The 19,709-nt window shown below is 37.0% G+C and overlaps 1 protein-coding gene across 4 annotated transcripts in view; it reads right to left on the reverse strand.

The window, feature by feature from the left end:
- Nucleotides 1-9,027, reverse strand: part of LOC129257383 (eIF5-mimic protein 2-like) — a 30,786-nt gene extending 21,759 nt beyond the window's left edge. Inside the window, exon 1 of one of the 4 annotated variants that reach the window (XM_064096892.1) lies at nt 8,909-9,027. The gene's annotated coding sequence lies outside the window, so the exon portion shown is untranslated. Of the gene's footprint in view, nt 1-8,583; nt 8,800-8,908 lie in introns of those variants that run through there. The other 3 variants (XM_064096894.1, XM_064096891.1, XM_064096893.1) reach the window with 3 other exon arrangements.
- Nucleotides 9,028-19,709: the final 10,682 nt, after the last annotated feature.

The following is a 19,709-nucleotide window of genomic DNA, read 5'->3' on the forward strand; positions in this document are numbered from 1 at the left end:
CCTGAAACTCACACAGGACATTCAATGATACTTGATTACTCTTATTTTCTAAGTTTCATGAATCAGATCCATAAACTTTCAAAGTTATGATGGTAATTCAACAGATACCCCCAACTTGGCCAAAGTTCATTGACCCTAAATGACCTTTGACCTTGGTCATGTGACTTGAAACTCGAGCAGGATTTTCAGCAATACTTAATTAACCTTATGGCCAAGTTTCATGAACTAGGTCCATATACTTTCTAAGTTATGATGACATTTAAAAAACTTAACCTTAGGTTAAGATTTTGATGTTGATTCCCCCAACATGGTCCAAGTTCATTGACCCTAAATGACCTTTGACCTTGGTCATGTGACCTGAAACTCAGGCAGGATGTTCAGTAATACTTCATTAACATTATGGCCAAGTTTCATGAACTAGGTCCATATACTTTCTAAGTTATGCTGTCATTTCAAAAACTTAACCTTTGGTTAAGATTTGGTGTTGACGCCGCCGCCGCCATCGGAAAAGCGGCGCCAAGTCTCACTCTGCTTCGCAGGTGAGACAAAAAATTGCCATTAGTGACCACTCAATATAAAACTCCTGGACCTGCTGCTGTAGATAAATAGTCCTTCACAAAGAGAGGGGGAAAATTACATTTATTTGATAATAAAACGCCAAGTTTATTGACCTCGGGAGACTTTTGTCCTTAACACTACAGAAACTTGTTTATTTCATAACAATCTTCATTCTCAATATAAGTTTCATTTAATTTGATTTAAGTATTTTCCAAATAATGAACAAAACATCAATTCTTATCCAGGTATTAAAATTGATCTAAAATTTCCTCTGACATTGAACGGTGTTATTTTGCCAATCATAAGCCAAGAATAAGTTATTCAATCACTGATTTTGGCATCCTTTTCTTGGACTTTGAAAAAAACAGTTGTAATCACCTTCAAGATGGATTCATCGGGTATTACTGGTAATGCAAAAGTTAATTCAGTTGCCTTATGAATAGTTGTGATACCATCTTGATTGAAGCTGATACCATTTTCTTTTTTCGTGCCCAAGAAAAGGAGCCCAAATTATAACAAAAAGTTCAATATTGATGATTCAATAACTCATTTGTGGAATATGAATTTAGTTTAAAAGAATGACACTGTGATTTGCTTCAATAGAATGACAGTGCAATTTGCTTCACAAGAATATGGCATTCAGGTACATGTAGACACTTATTGATATTGATTGTTATGTGACATTAACTGTAATTTATGTTTCAAAGACAATAAGGGAATTTTCCATATTATCTTGGTAGTATCCATCCAATCCAAATACCTTCAGGATAAGATGGCCATTTCATGGATTCAAAGATGTGAAACTGAAATTTATATTTAGGTCTAAACCAAGGCTCGACATTAGCGGTGGCCCAGGTCCATCAGGAATTCACCTCAGGCAACCAGGCAAACCAATAGTTTTGAAGGTACAATTTTTTCCCCCCATTTTGCACACATTTTACTTACTTTCCGGGACTCAAATTTTCTTTCATGTTTGTTTGTAACTTTTTCTTTGATCTACACACAACTATACACACAAAGTTGGTACACAGTAAAATTTCAGGTGGTCGAGGGCACCACCAAGCCATGCATGATGAGCAGCGGGCTAGGCTAGGCATGTGCAAGGCGAAGCAGCCTAGCGCAGGCTCCAGGGAGCTGCGAAACAAAATCTCACTTCTAAGAAATCTTCCACACAACTTTGAAAATCTAAAATTCACACTTTACACCGATGAAATGCCCTTTCATTAAAGTCCATATTTGCTATAAAACTTTGGTGTATCCTGGTCATTAGAAATTAAGGGAGGAATTATCACCTCTCTTTTGACTCAAAAGAACAAGTTTTTAAATGAATCAGCACACACTTTTTTTTTACAGTGGTTAAGCTATTTATATCCCTCTGTTTGACTTTACATGATAACAAATATGTTACTGACAGAAAAAAATGATAAAAATCAAAGGATATAAAGAAGATACACCCCCAAAATATGACATGTGAAAAATTATTATTTTTTGCATCAAGGTTTGTTGTATGAGCATCAATTAATCTATTTTGCTTTTTTGGTTGTTCTTTGTCATGTTGCTCCATATCGCTAGCCACAGAAATTGTAAGTGGTTATGACTCTCGTCTTTCAGTGTGAGGGACATGGGTTCAATTCCTAGCCATGGCGCGTTTACATGTACCTTCAGCAAGAAATTTACCCATATTGTGCTTATGTGCTGCATCCAACCCAGGTGAGGTGAATGGATACCCAAGCTAAAGTCGAAATAATAATAATAATAGCAGGGCCTGCTGGGAGATCAGTTTTCGGAACTGAAGTGGCTACCCTGGATAAACATACCGTAATCATTATCATAGTGGACAAGGCAACCTAAATGTCATTTCTTTTCCTCTTTTAAATAATATTGTTATAAACACATAAAAAAAATCTTTCTTAGTGATATTATTCTGTATTATCTGTAATTTCCCCTTTTCCTTGATCTTCTTTTGTAATTACCCCCCTTTTGCTACAAATGGTGACTGAAATAGCCACATTATTATGAGAAAAAAACCTACTGGTAATTTTTTCCCCCAACATTTTGTGTGTCTTGGGTACATGTAGAGCAAAGAAATCTTAAATAAACTTAGTGTCTGTCACTGGTAATTCTGTTCCCAACATTTGTGTGTCTTGGGTAGCTCAAAGAAATCTGAATCAAACTTATTGTTCATCACTTTGTGGTGGTAGACTTTATTTTAGAATTTTAAAATTTCATTTTATTTTTTCCACATTTTTCGGGACACCTAAATTGAAATGTTGGGCCACCAAAAAGTGATGGTTCAAAAAAAGTTAATGCAGAGCCTTGTCTGAACTAAACTGGGTTCCAAAAGGATCTGATCAAACTTTACAAGGGCACTGCACAAATTCCAGTCATGTAGAGCAAAGAAATCTGAATAAAACTTATTGTTTGTCTCTTTGTGGTGGCAGAGTTTAGTTTAGAATTTTAAACTTTAAAGGTTTTTAAAATTTCATTTTTTCCACATTTTTCGGGACACCTAAATTCAAATGTTGGGCCACCAAAAAGTGATGGTTCAAAATAAGTTAATTCAGAGCCTTGTCTGAACTAAACTGGGTTCCAAAATAATCTGATCAAACTTTACAAGGGCACTGCACAAATTCCAGTCAGTCAAAATGAACAATACTTTTACACTGCCATTAATACAGCAGTGCAGTGTTCAAATCTAAAACGATTACTCTTCAGTCCATACTATTATTTTACTCTGGTGTATATGGGCATCATGGGTCCCCTTTGTTACTGACACAGTATATTCCAGTTCCTTGTCTGCGAAGGCATATGTATCCATATCTGTGCGATTCTCATAAAAGACATGCAAAATAAATTGCAGTTGCACAAAGTCAAAGAACACAAAATTGGGTATGGTAAGGTCCCCCAAGACTGTGCAGTACCCCTTGTCTGTGCACACGCCTATCTGCGCTATTCTAATATTAAAAAGAAGATGTATACTCAACGACCACAAACTCTCTCTCTCTGTCCCTGTCCCTTTCTCTCTGTCACTATCTCTAAGGTAAACTCTGAGTCTCTGTGCTTAATTTGTTTTCTTTTAATGCATGATATCTTGCACTCATAGTTTGTTTTTGGATATCATATTAGTATTTTAATTTTGCATTGTGTAATTATTTATGATGTTTATGTTTATATTTTTGATTTGTAAAAGATTCCACAATTCAGCCTCTGGCTGCGAAAGAATTTATAGCAACTTTTTATGAAATGGGCCCCAGAAGAATACATTACAGAAGGAGTGGGAACAAAACCACAAGTGGCTTGGATGAGGCAAAACATAAACAAGTGATCATGTCGTTGTTCATTCCCCAACATCACAAAATGTGTCCTCAATCACCAAATTACACACAAGCTCACCACACGTTGAATTTGATACTATAATGAAAGGACTTAACTTTATTCAAGTTCAATGGGCCGATCAATGACCGGATACGCCGGCCGTCGATCGGCCCATGAAAGTCGTGCGCTAGTGCCGTGGGCTAGCCGAACCGTCAGTGGGTTGATCAACGTACATGCCGCGAATTAATGAAGGGTATTGAATATGCGGTCATATTGAGAGTGTACGGTAGTGCTGCACAATACCTAAGTGGTGGGATCACCACAGGGCCTGACCTTTACTTTTTCTTAGGGAGCCAGCCGGGCTCCTCAAGCACTTTTTTAGGGAGCCCGCAAGGATTTTAAGGAGCCCAAGTTTATCACTTTTTTTGCATAGTACTGGTCATTACCTATTAACAAATTAAAGCACACCATCACGATACTTTAAAAAAAATTATCATCAGCACCAGGTGTATTTATTCAGGGTAAATCAGATTTTGACACCCCAACACACTTAGGGTGCGTTTATCCGCCACTTTTTTACCCTAGAATCATGATCTGAATCATGATTCAAATCATGATTCTGCAGAATCACGACTGCGTTTAGTCGAAATTGAATATAATCATGATTAGAATCACAAACATGAAACACGAAAAAAGGGGCGTTTGGAAAGACGTTTCTGCAGAATCACGTACGAAAATGTTCGAATAAACGATATCGTGATTACAATCATGATTCTATGACCTCACTGTTGTGTCGGGCTACTTTCGGTTTGACTCTTGCCAAGCTCAAGGCACTCTACATGCTCATTGTATGCACATGATTATGTACTACGCATGCATTTCTTGTCATGTTCAAGTTCTGTGTTGGTCATCGCATCGTCCACTACTTTTCATTTTTTGGTCATGTCTTCAACCTTCTAGGAAATGAATTAACTGGACAGACAATGATCCCAGTTGTTGTTGAGTATACAGTACCAATATTAAATTGAATCTACACTGAAATTCATTTCCGAACACCATTTTGGATAAACTAACAAGATGAATAGAAGCATATGGACCCTATATGATAGAAGTAAACAAAATGAGGTATAGACTGAATTCTAAAAGCAAAAGATTTTTCGAGAGCCGAAACACGTGCCAAAAACCTCCTCTGTCAAACTGCGCACTAGTGATGCGCACTGGATTGGCCCGAATCTGAGGAGAAACAGCATTGGAATTAAGGTCGTCTAAACGCTGATTCTGTGATATTGTGATTCATGTTTGTGTTTTGAATCATGATTCGAATCATGATTAAAATCATGATTCTGGCTTGAGGTCGCATAAACGCAGCCTTAGACACCGGTATACAACATCACAAACACAAAAGTAAATGACTTTTTTCCATTTTTAATCCCCCCCCTCAAAAAATATAAAATACAATAAAGGAAATAAATGCATAAACAAAATGAATAAATATATATAAAAATATAGGGAGAGAGTCTGATCTACTAATAAATTATGCTTAGAATCATGGATGTGGGTTGGTGTGTGTTTGTGTGGGTGTGACTGTGCGGTGGACTTGGATATATATACATGTATATGTTAAAGTTGAATTAAGAAGGGGGTGAGTTTCCATAAATATAGGTTCTACACACAATATATAGTATATATAAGTTGTTCAAACAGATAGCATGTCATAAAAATCCTCTGCCTTCTCGATATTTTGCTTTGAAAGTCTATGAAATTAGCCACCTGTCAGAGCCCGAGAGACGAGTGTACAGAAAAGTCACTCGGAGTGTGACGTCACCGGGGGGAATTTAGTATAAGAGGTGCCTGAATGTCATACATAAATGCTATGCAGAGAGAGAAAGATATTTTACAATTTTTTTTCAAAGCAACTCAAATCAAACAAATAGGACTGATATGTACAAATCTTTACTTTCCCTGTATAAAAAACAGTATGAATAACCATCATGAACTCTTCAATCATGATGTAAGATAGCAAACAGTGAGTTATTTAATGATATTTTCACTATTTCCCATTTATTTTATCACGATGTTCAATCAAGTGAGTAGCTGGAAAGTAATTCCGGCGGCTAGCTCAGCGCGCGCTGAACGCATAATACTAGTACACACAACACACAGGCATTGAGTGTATTGTTATGGTCTGGTATATCGACTTAGTTCATGGCCGTGCAGCGATCCCCTGGCGTTTTTTCTTCTTTTCTTTTGTCTTTGACTCCACTTTTATATCCTCTGGATCATTTCCACTCATAGCTCATTCCACAGAACAATCTTGAACCAAACGTATAGTATTCTTTCTAGGCCTTCTGAGTTATTTTCTACGCTAGGGGTCACCGTCACACATACAAACGCAATTCGCAAGTGAGTTAATTGAAGACAGAGTATAGTAATTAGTATACATCTCTATGGTTGAAGACAACAAGAACGGTACGGTAGCTCGACAGCTAGCTGCGCCGGAGCGGGCGGCCGGTCGGCACAAAGCAATTCCGCAACCAACTGTGTTTTTTTTCAAGAGCCGCGTCACACGCGGATAAATATGTCATAATAACACGTCCGCTACGTTATCGACTGGTGAGAAGATCTGGATCAAATTTCATATCATTCACCTTGAAATTATTCCTTAAGGGTCTATGGTATCATTCTGAGGGAATTCACATATTTGGAATAATTGTACGCCCACAAATATTTTAATCATTTCCTCTTTGCAAGTTCTATGGCTCGCAGATACAATTAAACTGCAGTTATTCCATATGAAGGCGTACGTGCATAGTACACAAAGCGGCACTGCCTTTTTTACTACACCGGGACCGAATACCCCCCGGTGACGTCACACTCAAAGAACACCCGTCTCGGTAGGCATTGCAGGAGAGAACTCGGGGAAAATGGGTAGGGATAAATCGTTCAAATTCACTATTTTGAAAAAAGAAAATGGGGGGTCGAATCACCTATTAGTGTTTGGGGGGTTGTAAGGTTGCTATAAATGTAAATATCTCAATATTTGGAATCGTCTTCTTAATTCAACTTTAAAGAAATTAATTCATCATCTAATTTCTACTCCATAATATCGTGTTTATATCAGTACAAAACCACACAGGCTATAAAGTATGTCACATGTAGGCACATGTTACATGCACATGTACCCTAACTTTTCCTGCAGTTCTTTGAAAACGCAGATCTCCACGAAAATTGCATTTCTCTATGGGGGAGTCTAAATTTGGTGAAAAAATATTCATTAATAACTTAAATATATATCACAATGAAGAAACCATCCAACTTTATCGGTAGTTTTCAAAAATAAACCTGAAATGTAAACTCTATCTGAAACAGAAAATCACCATCATTGAGGCCTTTACTGACCGAATTGTCCCCCAGAGCTCAGGCAGAGAGAGAGAGCTCAGAGTTGCACAGGTGTCAGTGCGTGCGTGAGTAAAATCTGGCGGCCTCCTAAAATCAGATGGTGCCTTGATTTCTGATTTACTGTCTGATATTTACCCCCTCCCTTGAAAAAATGAAACAAATGATTTTTCAGTAATAATTCACTACCGAGGTAGCGAGCGTCGCGTAACGTTGGGGAAGTACAATAAGAAACAAGATGGCGGCGTAAACATCGGGCAAGTCTCTTCCGTCTATTCACAATATTTTTTCATTTTTTTTAATGAATTCTTGTTCAAAAATAATAACGAGAGCGTAGAAATGTCGGAAATGAAGTTTTATCCCATGTACATGATTTAGAGCTAGATCTTTTAGAAGGAAAGTAGAAATCTCGGGGGTGAAAGTTTCAGGTTTTGGCTTCCTTTGTGTGGGTCTATAAGATAGAAGCCCTGGCTTCGTATGAGAGTAACATTACGTTAGTAAATGATTTTTACTCTCTAGAAGCCGCCTGGCTAATCTGAACTAGGCCTAGACCAAAAGCTTCGGCCTCTGTTATGTTGGTTGTTCCGCTGAACTCCGTTGGTTCCACTCACCAAATACAGAGACCGAAGTTCTAGCTCGATCTGTACAGGGACTCAATGGCCAAATGTGTATTAAGTTCGGATAAAACAGGGCAGTGAAGTTGCGCGACAGCCGAGGTAAGTCACTGTTTTTGTTCCTTTTAACTTGATTATCCCCGTTTTTTGGCAATTAATGCCAAGATGGAATATTATTAATTTGCATTTCGGTCGGGTTAATTTTCAAGTTTGATTCATTAAAGACAAAAATTGAAGAGCCCCGACGGGGGGATTTGGCATTGTAAGTCCCCTAATGGTGGCTGCACGATAGCAAGCCGTCTGTGTATGAGAAATTTAAAAAATAAAAAAATGTTAAAAAACTCCTCGAAACAGACGGCTGCCACTCCTGCCAGTGCCAGCTGTCTAGCCAAAACGGAATATTATTAATCTTTATTTTGGTAGGCCTAGTTCTTTTTATATATTTTTATGAAATAAAGAAAAAAATCGATGAGCCCCGTCGGTGGGATTTTGCATTGTTAACCCCCTAATGGTGGCTGCACGGAAGCGAGCCGTCTGTGTACGAGAAATAAAAAATTTAAAAAAATGTTCAAAAACTCCTCGAAACAGAACTTCAGAAGGCTGCAGCCATAACTGAACAAGCCATGTTTTTTATAAGAAATTCGTTCGATTTGCCAAAATTTTGGCTCACTGACAGAATAAAGAAAAATTTAAATGATACCTTGAATTTGATAAAATTTAAAAGAAATTCATGTTTTATCAAGCGCTAAACGTTTACAGGTTCGCAGACATGGCCATCGCACGGACGCCATATTCATACACGGATTTGTGCACGTTGCATTTCCTTCAATTCTCACATCCACTCACGTACAGCTACATGTACAGTACAGCATGCATCATATCACTCGCTACATGTATTGTAGCTCGTATTCGTAATGACATTCTTCACCAAGTCCACATTGATGACATTTACACAGTTGAAATAAATGTACAAGAAGGAAGAAACAACACACACTAAGAGGTTTCAATAATTCCTTAACTTTTACATTTTCAAACTAATAAAGTAGTAATAAGCATAACAGTCCAATATGTAAGAAAAGTGTAAATTAGAAAGCGAACTCACGCCGACAGTCTGGCTTGCAAAAAATTTCGAAGTTTGATATGCAATGAACGATCGGGAGGGGTGCTTAGACTAACGACTGTTAGATTATAAAAAGTTCAAAACATATATTTAAAAGCTGTTCTTGAATAATTTATTGATATGAAAGTGATTTGAAATTTATATGATTCATATTTATACTGCAATTTAATAGCATTTATACTCCGTTAGCAGAGCTTAACACTCAAGTTGGGTTAATTGGAAACACTGCAATAGCTAGGTACTGGTGCCCCCGGCGTAAATATACTGTATTAGGGCTTCTGTTTTCTGTAGACGTCTGGTATGGTATCTGGGGTTTTATTTGGATATTTTAAAAGTACAGAAGTTATATTTTTATTCATCTTAGAAGAAAAGAAAAGAAAAGATAAATAACGATTAAATAGTCAAGATTTGTTCAATGAGAACTCATTTGCTAAATGGGTAAAGGTGAGATGAGAATTAAAAAAATGTGATCATGATTATCGATCGGGAATAAGGGTGCCATATATAGCCTATCACAGGTCACAATATGCAATATGGACTTTCAAAAAATGTGGGAATAGCACAATTAATGATGCAAAATGATGAAAAGGAAATATTGTGAATAATCTTTAAGATTACATTGGGAGATGATACAACATTTCAAATTTTGATCAAAATTCATATTTGAAATATTTATTACATTGTTGTGTTTAAATGGATAAATTAAATTAAAGAGATGATTAACGGAAGTGATTTGATCATTGTCATCAATATCGTGTCTTAACTTGAAGAATACGGTAGGCAGATATTTTCTGTACAAAAATACCCGAGGGGCGTAACAGGGGTCGGTGGCTGGGGGGGGGGGGGGGGCAAGAGCCAAAAATTTCCCGGTCAATATGAACAGGCGTAATGTTGTTTTGAGGCGACAATTTTGAAAGGGCCAGATATTGCGTATCGGGCAGAATCTTTTTTTTAAAGTCGCGAGCGAAGCGAGCGAGCGAGCAAAATTTGTGACATATTTATTACAAAAATCCAATTTTGTGATAGATTTTGACAGATAATAAAATATTTCACCCTTTTCTTTTTTGGTCTGTACGCCACTGCATGTGAACAGGATTCTTTTTGGCAGTAGCGTGAAGTGTAAAAAAAGAAACGAGGGGCGCAGTATGGCGCATGTGCTATATTAAAAAGCTGCTAAATATACGTCCCGAGCGAGCGAAGCGAGCGAGAAAAAAATCTCCTTTTCATGAGAATCTAACTTTGAGATATTTTTTGACATTATATTCAGTAAATAAAATCATATCCTACATTTTTCCTTTGCTTTTCTTTGCTCCTTTATTGTTCTTGGTTGTAGAACTTTCCCGGATAACTTTTTGGGACCCTGACCCAACCATTCCATAATCATGATACAGCAGTGCTATGCGGCTGGGGACCGGGGCGGAGCCCCCGGAACTTCTTGATATCAAAGCCATTTTCGCAGATTGCCGCTATTTTTAATCAAATCACAGGTATATACAGAATATAGCTTTTACATAACACATTTACTCATCCCAGTTGCATAATGAACCCAATATTTTGAGGGGGCACAATATAGCAACGCGGGAAAATTTGTAAAAAGTCGCCAGCATCGAGCAAAGCGAGCTGGAAAAAAAAGTCTATCGAAATTAAAATACTAATGTGACAGATTTTTCCATTATATTCAGCAAATAACACATTTCATTTTTTCCATTCGTTCCATGCATTACGTTGTCTCCTGTAATTTCTTTTATTTTCTTGTGGGTGTGGAACCAAGACCCCCCCCCCCCCCCCGCCTGTACGCCAGTGATGGAACGTAAAGCTAATATGTAGGAAGGGTCCCTATACTGGGGTGTTATAGAGCCATTTGAAGGTTATAGATGAAGAGTGGGGTCTGGGGCAGAGCCCGGTAGCTTATTTCCATAAAATATAGCAAGCCTATATAGCAATGTTGTATCAGTCCATCTTTCTTCCCGCTCTTTATTTTCAATCCTCTGTAGCCCGGTCGTGCATATGTTATTAAGTTCTTTTTTTTTTCTTGTCCCTATTCTTCGTTTTCCAATTTAGCTTTTGGCTAATTCCATTCTGCCTTCATTTCCCGCTATATTGTTTGCCATTTTGTCATCTTTTAATTTATTTCCCCTTCTTACTAATCATACTATTGCCATTACATAGGCCCATTTCGGAATGATTTGTTCTTCAAGTTTCTCAAATGTTCTTCTTTCGTTTCTTTTCCCGCTTTCCTTCCTTAATTTTCCATTAATTTGTTTTCTTCTTTGTTTTCTTTTCACTTTTCCTTCCCCTTTGCCTTTCTTTTTCCCTCTCTTTTCTCCTTTTCCCGTTTTTTATTTTCCCAAATCCGCCAGGGGCCGGGGCATGCAGCTTGCCCCCCCCCCCTGCTCCCCGCCTGTTAATACCCCTCGCTTCCACGTACCATGGACCTGTAGTAGGTCCATGCTTCCACAAACCAGGGTATGCTCGGTCCGGATCGACCTTCGCTAAGGTGGGGGTGGGGGTGCGCGACGCCATACCCTAAACACGTTTGGCTAGTCTTTAAAAAAAAGCTTTGGAAAAATCATACCCTAAATACGTTTGACCCCGCGATTGACCAGTCTTTCAAAACCACCCTTTTTCTTGAAAATCGGTATTTTTTATACCGATATGGCATAACGAATGCTCGCGCGACACTCGTCCAAAACTTAAAAAAGCTCCCGGCTATCGCGTTTTTGGGGCCACGCATGTGTACAGCAATAGAAAAAAAAAGAATAGAGAAAGAGGAAAGAAAAAAAAGGGAAAGAAAGAAGGAAAGAAAGGAGGGAGGGAGGGAGGGAGGAAAGAAAGAAAGAAAGAAAGAAAGAAAGAAAGAAAGAAAGAAAGAAAGAAAGAAAGAAAGAAAGAAAGAAAGAAAGAAAGAAAGAAAGAAAGAAAGAAAGAAAGAAAGAAAGAAAGAAAGAAAGAAAGAAAGAAAGAAAGAAAGAAAGAAATTAGAAAGAAAGAAAGAAAGAAAGAAAGAAAGAAAGAAAGAAAGAAAGAAAGAAAGAAAGAAAGAAAGAAAGAAAGAAAGAAAGGGAGGAGCAGAGAGAAAGAAAATAAAAGGAAAACAAGCAAAAGGAGCAGACCGCAGGTCCCTATGCTAATGAGCAAAAAGGCCAGATTCATCCAAATCATCTCGTGGCTGAATCCTCCTCCTTGCAAAATCTCGTGATTCGTGAGATTTTCTTTCTCTAAGAATTTACCTGTTTTAACCTCAAGTTAAATGAAATATTATTGCACCATCAGATAGAGTAAAAGTTACTCTTTCATATTGGTCATTTATTTTGTATACAATATTTTGTTAAATAAGTAAATTTCTGGCCTGAAATTGTGCCTCAAAACTGAATTTTCTTCCTCTGTTTTCTTTTTTTTATAATTATTTATTTATTGGTATATATGCACATAAAAATTGACCAGCAGCACAAGCTGAAAGGGTCAATTTACAAAAATTCATGAAGTAGAATATACAAATATAACAAAGCAAATGAATAAAAACGTAATTAAAGTATTCTACGTCAAAACTTATCTCCAATTAAAAGATGTATCTCATAAATAAAAGTTTGAGAAAGAGAGAAATAAGCAAAAGGGAGGAGGGAGAGAGAAGAAAAGAGAGAGAAATGAGAGTAATGGAAAGAGAGAGAGGGAGTATGTCTTCCAAATAGAAAGAGAAAATTGAGTGAGGTAGAGAGAAAAACAAAAAGTGGTGAAGAAGTGGAGAGTGACATGGAGATTATAGAAGCCAAAATACTGTCAATTATGATTGACACTACATAAAAATATGAATATCCTATATGAGATACAACATGATTTATATATATAAATAGATTCAACATAAGAATAAGTAGTATAATACATTTTAGCAAGACAATAACTGTAATCATTTCAAATTTTCCATGTACGTAGGCCTAACCTACAAAAAACCGATAGAAAGCTAAAGAAAGGATTAAAGAAAGAAAGAGGGACAGACAAGAAAATAAAAAGAGAAAAGTGTAAGGGATAGGACTCAAATAGGTAAGGAAAATAGTCCTATAGGAAAGGGAAAGAAAGAGGAAAGAGGGAGAAAAAAATAAGGTAAGAGAGTAAGTTTACATTGTAACAACACTAACAAAAAAGGAGACAGAAGGATTGTGGGCTGAAATGGTGACAAGGAATGGCTATATAATCAAAATACAGGAATTGCGGAAAACTACTTCAAAATCTTTGCAATGTGAGGAATGGTGGATTTACGGTATCTTTCAGTATTGCATTTGATTGTGGGGAAACCAGTCATGTTGCGTAATTGTCTAGTACAAGAAATGGACCTTGGTGTTGGAAGTAGGTGTTTATGATGATCAGAGTTCATCAATTTCTGTCCAAAGTTTAATAAAAGTGAATCCCTTCTGGAAGATAGTGAAGTGAGTTTGCTAATTACCAGAGCATCAGAGTAATGAATGTCATATCCTACAATTATTTTGAGTGCCCGCTTTTGAACAAATTCCAGTTTATCAGATTCTTTGATTGTGATAGAAGTGTGCCAGACAGGGGAAGCATATTCGAGAATTGGCCTAATATATGTAGTGTATACAGTCACCATATCAGCCAAACTTGCCTTCGATCTCCTTAGAATACAGAGGGTGTACAACCTACGTGATGCTTTGGAAACGATTTCTTCAATGTGTAGGTTCCATTTGAGATCGTTTTGAAGTGTAACTCCTAGAAGTTTGATACTTTCGACAACATTGAGTGGGGTTAAGTTAAGGTGGAAATCAATACGGGGTACAAAGTTTCTGAGGAAGGATATTGGCATAAGGTTACATTTAGATGGTTTGGGGAGAACATCATTATCAGTACACCATTTTGAGAGACAATCAAGTGACGATTCTAAAGAGGGATTTCCGTTACGTTTAACTATTTCTCCCAATGTTAAATCGTCAACGTACTTCCATCTGGAATCCCACTCGCATACAGCATCATTTACAAGTATAAGAAATAAAACGGGACCTAACTTGGTACCCTGCGGTACCCCACAGGATACTTCTACCAGAGGGGAGTAACACTTATTAACCTTGGTACACTGGGTTCGATTAGTCAGAAAACTGCAAATAGTTGGAATGATCGACCTACGAACATTTAAAAGAATAAGCTTTCGTATTACAATGGAATGATTTACTCTGTCGAAGGCCTTGGTAAAATCAATAGTTGTTAAATAGGCGTAATGGCCAGGTTTGTCAAGGCCTTCAAGGACAAATTTTAGTAAGTGAACAAGATAGTGTGCAGTAGAGCAGCCCTTCACATTTCCAAATTGTCTCTTATCAATATGGGATGATATATCTTCTACTACCCACTTTGCCACAAATGACTCAAGTGTTCTCGAAAATAACGGGGTAAGGGATATCGGTCTCAGCTGATCATAGGAACTTATCACTTTCTCTTTCGGTATGGGGGTTATACATGACGTTTTCCAGTCATTCGGGAAGGTGCCTTCCTGCAGGCACTGATTGAATATATATGTTAGCGGTTCAGCAAGTTCCACTGCAAACTCTTTGACTAGACGAATTGGTATAAGTCATTGAAATGGGATGCTTTGTTTTGCCTTTAGTTTCCTCAGAGCAGATAGAACCTGCCCCTGGTAAATAATTGGTGGAGGGGAATCTGCAGGTAAATAAGCTGGAAGAAGGTTTAAGTCAAGGGGAGGTAATTGGTTACAAATTGCAGCAAAGTGGGTATTAATGGAGACTGCCGTATCAACAGGGTCATCGTCAGAACCAGGGATGTCAACTTTTTTAGTACTTAGCTTACACAATTTCTTTATGTGTTTGTGCCATTTTCCGGGCTGTGAATTCTTAAGATCATGTACGGTTTGCGCATAATACTTTACTTTTGACTTTCTTATTTCCCATTGTACTTGGTCACGCAAAGAAACCCACTTATCATGATCCTGTTTTCTATAGGCCTTATTCCTATCCTTCAAGAGTTGTTTAATTCTACACGTCATCCAAGGTTTATCATTCTTCTTTAACAAAGATCTAGTCAAGGGAAATAACTTAATGTAAGCATCATGTAAGGAACTATTGAATACACTGGTAGCCTTGTTACCTGATGATTTATCATAAACATTATTCCAGCTATGATTAACAATCCATTGGCCAAATTCTCTAATTGATGAATCTTTCAGTGGACGGGTAAGTATATTTCTTTTGTCTTTATTAGATAGTTCATGAACTGGCTTGAGCAAGATGGAACAGTGATCACTGAGTCCTAGTGGTGAGTTGAAATGGTAGGGAAAGTTCGTAAATACTTTATCTAGGATCGCGTTATAGACAAGACCAATATGGGGAGAACTTGAGTTCAAGGAGCATTTTGGGGTAAAAGTTGGGAACCGGTCTATTCCACCTAATTTGAATGTGCTGAATCTCATAAGACCGGTTCCCAAGCCAATTTTTCATGTTTTGACCACCTAATTTGCATAAACAAAATGGCTGCCAAATTGACAATTTATCATATTATTTCTACAATATTCTTTTCTAATATTCGCTTTCACCAATATGGATACTGCAAAATCCTGCATACTTAACATGTACCATTTGAGAAAATTTGTTATTTCTGTTGCGGCTAATCAATTATGCAAATTTATGCATATTTTGCAATATTATGCTATAATTTGTAAATTAAACCTAAATTGTTTATTATTTTGGGTACAAATAGCATTTGTATCATTATGATTGTTTGGCCCTTAAATATAATTCTCAAGTCAATTTGTATATGTATTTTATTGTTCTTTGATATTTCTTTTGTGTTCTTGTATTTTCTGCCATTTGCTTTGTATATGTTTGATATGAGATCTTTAAAAAACTAATATCAATGGCAGACAAATATTAAGCTTCAATGATTGAATCATTTGATAAACCTCTTTTGCCACAATAATTTTTGTTAATTGTACTCAGGAACAAATACACACACATGCTCCCACACCTGTATATAGAAAGTAATATACTTGCAAGGTATAGTAGACATGCCCAATATAAAAACATTGATGCTGATCCTATAATCATGACAATTACCAAATTCAATGAACCCGTAAGAAAAGAAGAGTTTAGAAGTTGGAAAACCTGTAATCATGCTGAACTTAAATTTCTTGAAATAGATATATTAAATTGTTTTATAACAGATCAAATAATCAATTAAACGTATGATTTACGCAGTGTAGTTTATCAATCGGATATAAGTATCAGTACATTGTTATTATCCTTGTAGCAAAATTATATCTTTGATTCAGCTCCATCAGAACTGCAATCATGGCAGTTAACCAAATAACAATTTGTAATAAATGCAAAGGGTCTGTATTACTGGATCACTTACTAGTTTTTTGGTCATTACCGATTGATTTATTTATTTGGCAACGATACATTTTCCCCAAGTCAACCATCAAAGTGATAACTGAAAACCACAGCTTTTATCCAATCCTTGCCTTGGAAGATTCTTTGACGAACGATACTGAATACAGAAGAGGAAATGATAAAAACATGGGGCTAAACACAGATTAGCTCCATGGTTAAAACATGGGCAAAACAAGGTTTCCAGCCCAGTCACTGCCCAATGCAGAACAAATTTTCACATTGTGTCCTATGGTTAAAAAGTGCTAGAGATGCCTGTTGAAGGTAAATCAGCATGGAGACAGTTGCAGAAGTCCAGTCTAGAGGTTATCCGGTCATGGATGATATTTTCTGCACCACCTCATGTAAGACAATGTCTGATCTCAGCAATTCTGTGGAGCAGGTAATATGCAGATTGGCAGACATGTGATGTGTGTTTCTTTATGCTCATTGTTCTATCAAAGACTACGCCAAGAGATCTACCCTTGCATACTGGAGATATATAGCTTCCTCACCTATTAAGACTGGAGTTGTAGTCATAATAATTACGCATATATGGAGATGACAGAACAAGATACTTCGCTTTTTATTGTTAAGCTCCAGGAAGTTGACCTTCATCCAACATCGAATCCTCAATGGCAGCTCCAACAACAGCAGCTGCACGAACCTCTGTATATTTACCTTTTGGATCAAAAGTGAGGTATACAGCTGGATGTCATCAGCATAGAAGTGTATACCAAGACCATGTTGCCACATTACAGAGCCAAGAGGAGTGATCGATGTACAGTTTGAAGAACAAGGGACAAGGACAATCTCCCAAGGAGCTCCATATCAAAGGGTAGTCACAGGAGACTGCATGCCAGTGATAAAAATACAGCTTCATACAGCTCTGTTGGCAAGGTAAGAGGAAACCTGACATTGGAGTGCAGAATCATCAATTCCAAAACAGACTGTCAGTCTCCCAAGAAGAATGACATGTTCAATGGTATCAAAACCGGTTGACAAGTCGAACATAACTTAGGCAACTGCTTTCCTCATAGAAAGAGAAATCCTGGCTCTACAATCGAAGAAATTCTCGACCTAGACTTTGATGGTGATATCTCAGACTCGCATGCAGCCTATCAGAGCTGGGTAAGCTATTGGATGCTGTTGGGTTTAATACCAATCAAAATAAGTGGATTAATAATCACCCACAGGAACGCCAAACATGCCAGGAACCCACCATCCTCTGAAAGATATCTTCGTTTTCAATTTGAAATAGTCTATCTTATGAAGATATGAAGATGTGTGAATATTAGAAGTTCGATAAATGGCCTAGAAGACATAACACAATTCACTGCGGTTTTGAAGAGGTGCACTCCAAGCATTTTAACACCTGAAACAAGGTCTGGTTAGACAGCAGATTCTCTCTCAAGACAAAAGTTTAGGTTTTCTCTATGGATCTGTGACATGAGAATCGGACATATCTCAAGAACACAAACACGATGACTTCGATACGAACTACCTCTGCAGAATACTTGTACTAAATTGGTTTGATTTCAACAATTAGAGATGACTTTTATAATATGAGGCTGCCCTATCAATCAAGCCGTCCAATTGAACACCAAATCGATGATAACTGACATTGATCATTCAACACCCCGAATGTAAAGGTGTATATCAAGCTGGGGGAAGCTGGATGCCTCTAAGTTGGATGAAGCGGCAATCCTTGATAGGACAGGTGCAGTACTGCATTGGAAAAGATATATTATGGAGATGCACATGTAATCCGTTAATGAAGTCCAATGATAAAAAAATGTTATTAAAAGGATATGCAGTGACTTATTCGTTGTGGAACTTTAGAACATCACAGTCTGGCTTTTAAAACACGGAAAACGTTCTAATTGATAGGCAAAATGAGAAATTAGATGGATTATTATGTGGGTTCAGTTCTGAGATTTTTTTTTCAATATTGGGACAATTTGACAAGTGTAATGGAGAAACACACAGGACATCTCATTTTCAGCAGAGACGGTTTTCACTTCATTTAGCTGAAGAAAAACACTAAATATATATGCATGTATGTGTGATCAGATTCTGTTGGTCGGGAACATAACTACTCCAAAGGATATTAAATGCAACTGATTGACTATTAGGAGTTGAGAATTACAGTACTGTTATGATTCAAATTTAATAATTCATCATCTAAAATTGTAAATATGAATGAATTGATTGATATCATAATTCAAGATACCATTTTATAATAAAAATATAAGCAATTAATAGTGACATTTGTTGGATCTCCACCAGTGTGCTTTTAAATGGGAAGGCCCTCCGTGCAGGAGTTTACCTTTGTATGCAGATGTGGGTGTGGGAGTGGGTGCATCTGTTTATGCCCATGGATATATGCGAATAAACAAGTGATTACATAATTAAATCATTGAAGCTAATTATTTTCTGCCACTGATAATTAATAATTTGACAGATCCCATAACAAAACATGTACAAAACAAAAGGTACAAAATACAAAGAAATACATAAGAAATTCAAAAACAATAAAATACATTATTATTCACTGTGATATTATATTCTAAGGGCCGTACAATTATTTATAATCATGTAAATGCTATTTGTACCAAAAATATAAACATTTGAGCTGAAATTATCAAATTATAGCATAATGATCCAAGATATGCATAAATTTGCATAATTAATTAGCCGCAAACAAAAATAACAAGTTTTCCCGAAAGGTACTCGTATGTATGCAGGATTTTGCAGTATTCATGTCTGTGAAAGCGAATATAATTAAAGAACATTGTCGAAAAAATATTCTGAATTGTCAATTTGGCAGCCATTTTGTTTATGCAAATTAGGTGGTCAAAACATGAGAAATTAGCTTGGGAACCGATCTTATCAGATTCAGCATATTTGAATCGTGTGAAATAGTCCGATTTCCAACTTTTACCCCAAAATGCTTCTTAAAGTTTATATAGGCCTCTTTTTCCTGAATGTGTCTAGTCTATTACCTCGAGTTGGAAATTCTATAAGTTGAGTAAGATCCAAATCGCATGATTTTACAAATTGTGCAAAACTTTTTATTTTGAGCCTCAATGATATCTATATCACCATAAAGCTGAACTTCTGTACTTTCTCACAATGCCACTCTTGATATGCGGCACCTTTTAATCGGGTCAAGATCACACTTTTCCCACCAAGGTACAAGACGAGATTTCTGAAATTTTGTACTTGCATGAAATCCAGAGTTCTGATTGGCTGGATAAGGTTCACAGAACAACAGGCGCGGGGTATTTGAGGAGATTACCACATGGGAAGTGTGACCTTCCCACG

This window comes from Lytechinus pictus, chromosome 3 (genome assembly GCF_037042905.1).
Source record: "Lytechinus pictus isolate F3 Inbred chromosome 3, Lp3.0, whole genome shotgun sequence".
Classification (NCBI taxonomy): Eukaryota; Metazoa; Echinodermata; class Echinoidea; order Temnopleuroida; family Toxopneustidae; genus Lytechinus; species Lytechinus pictus.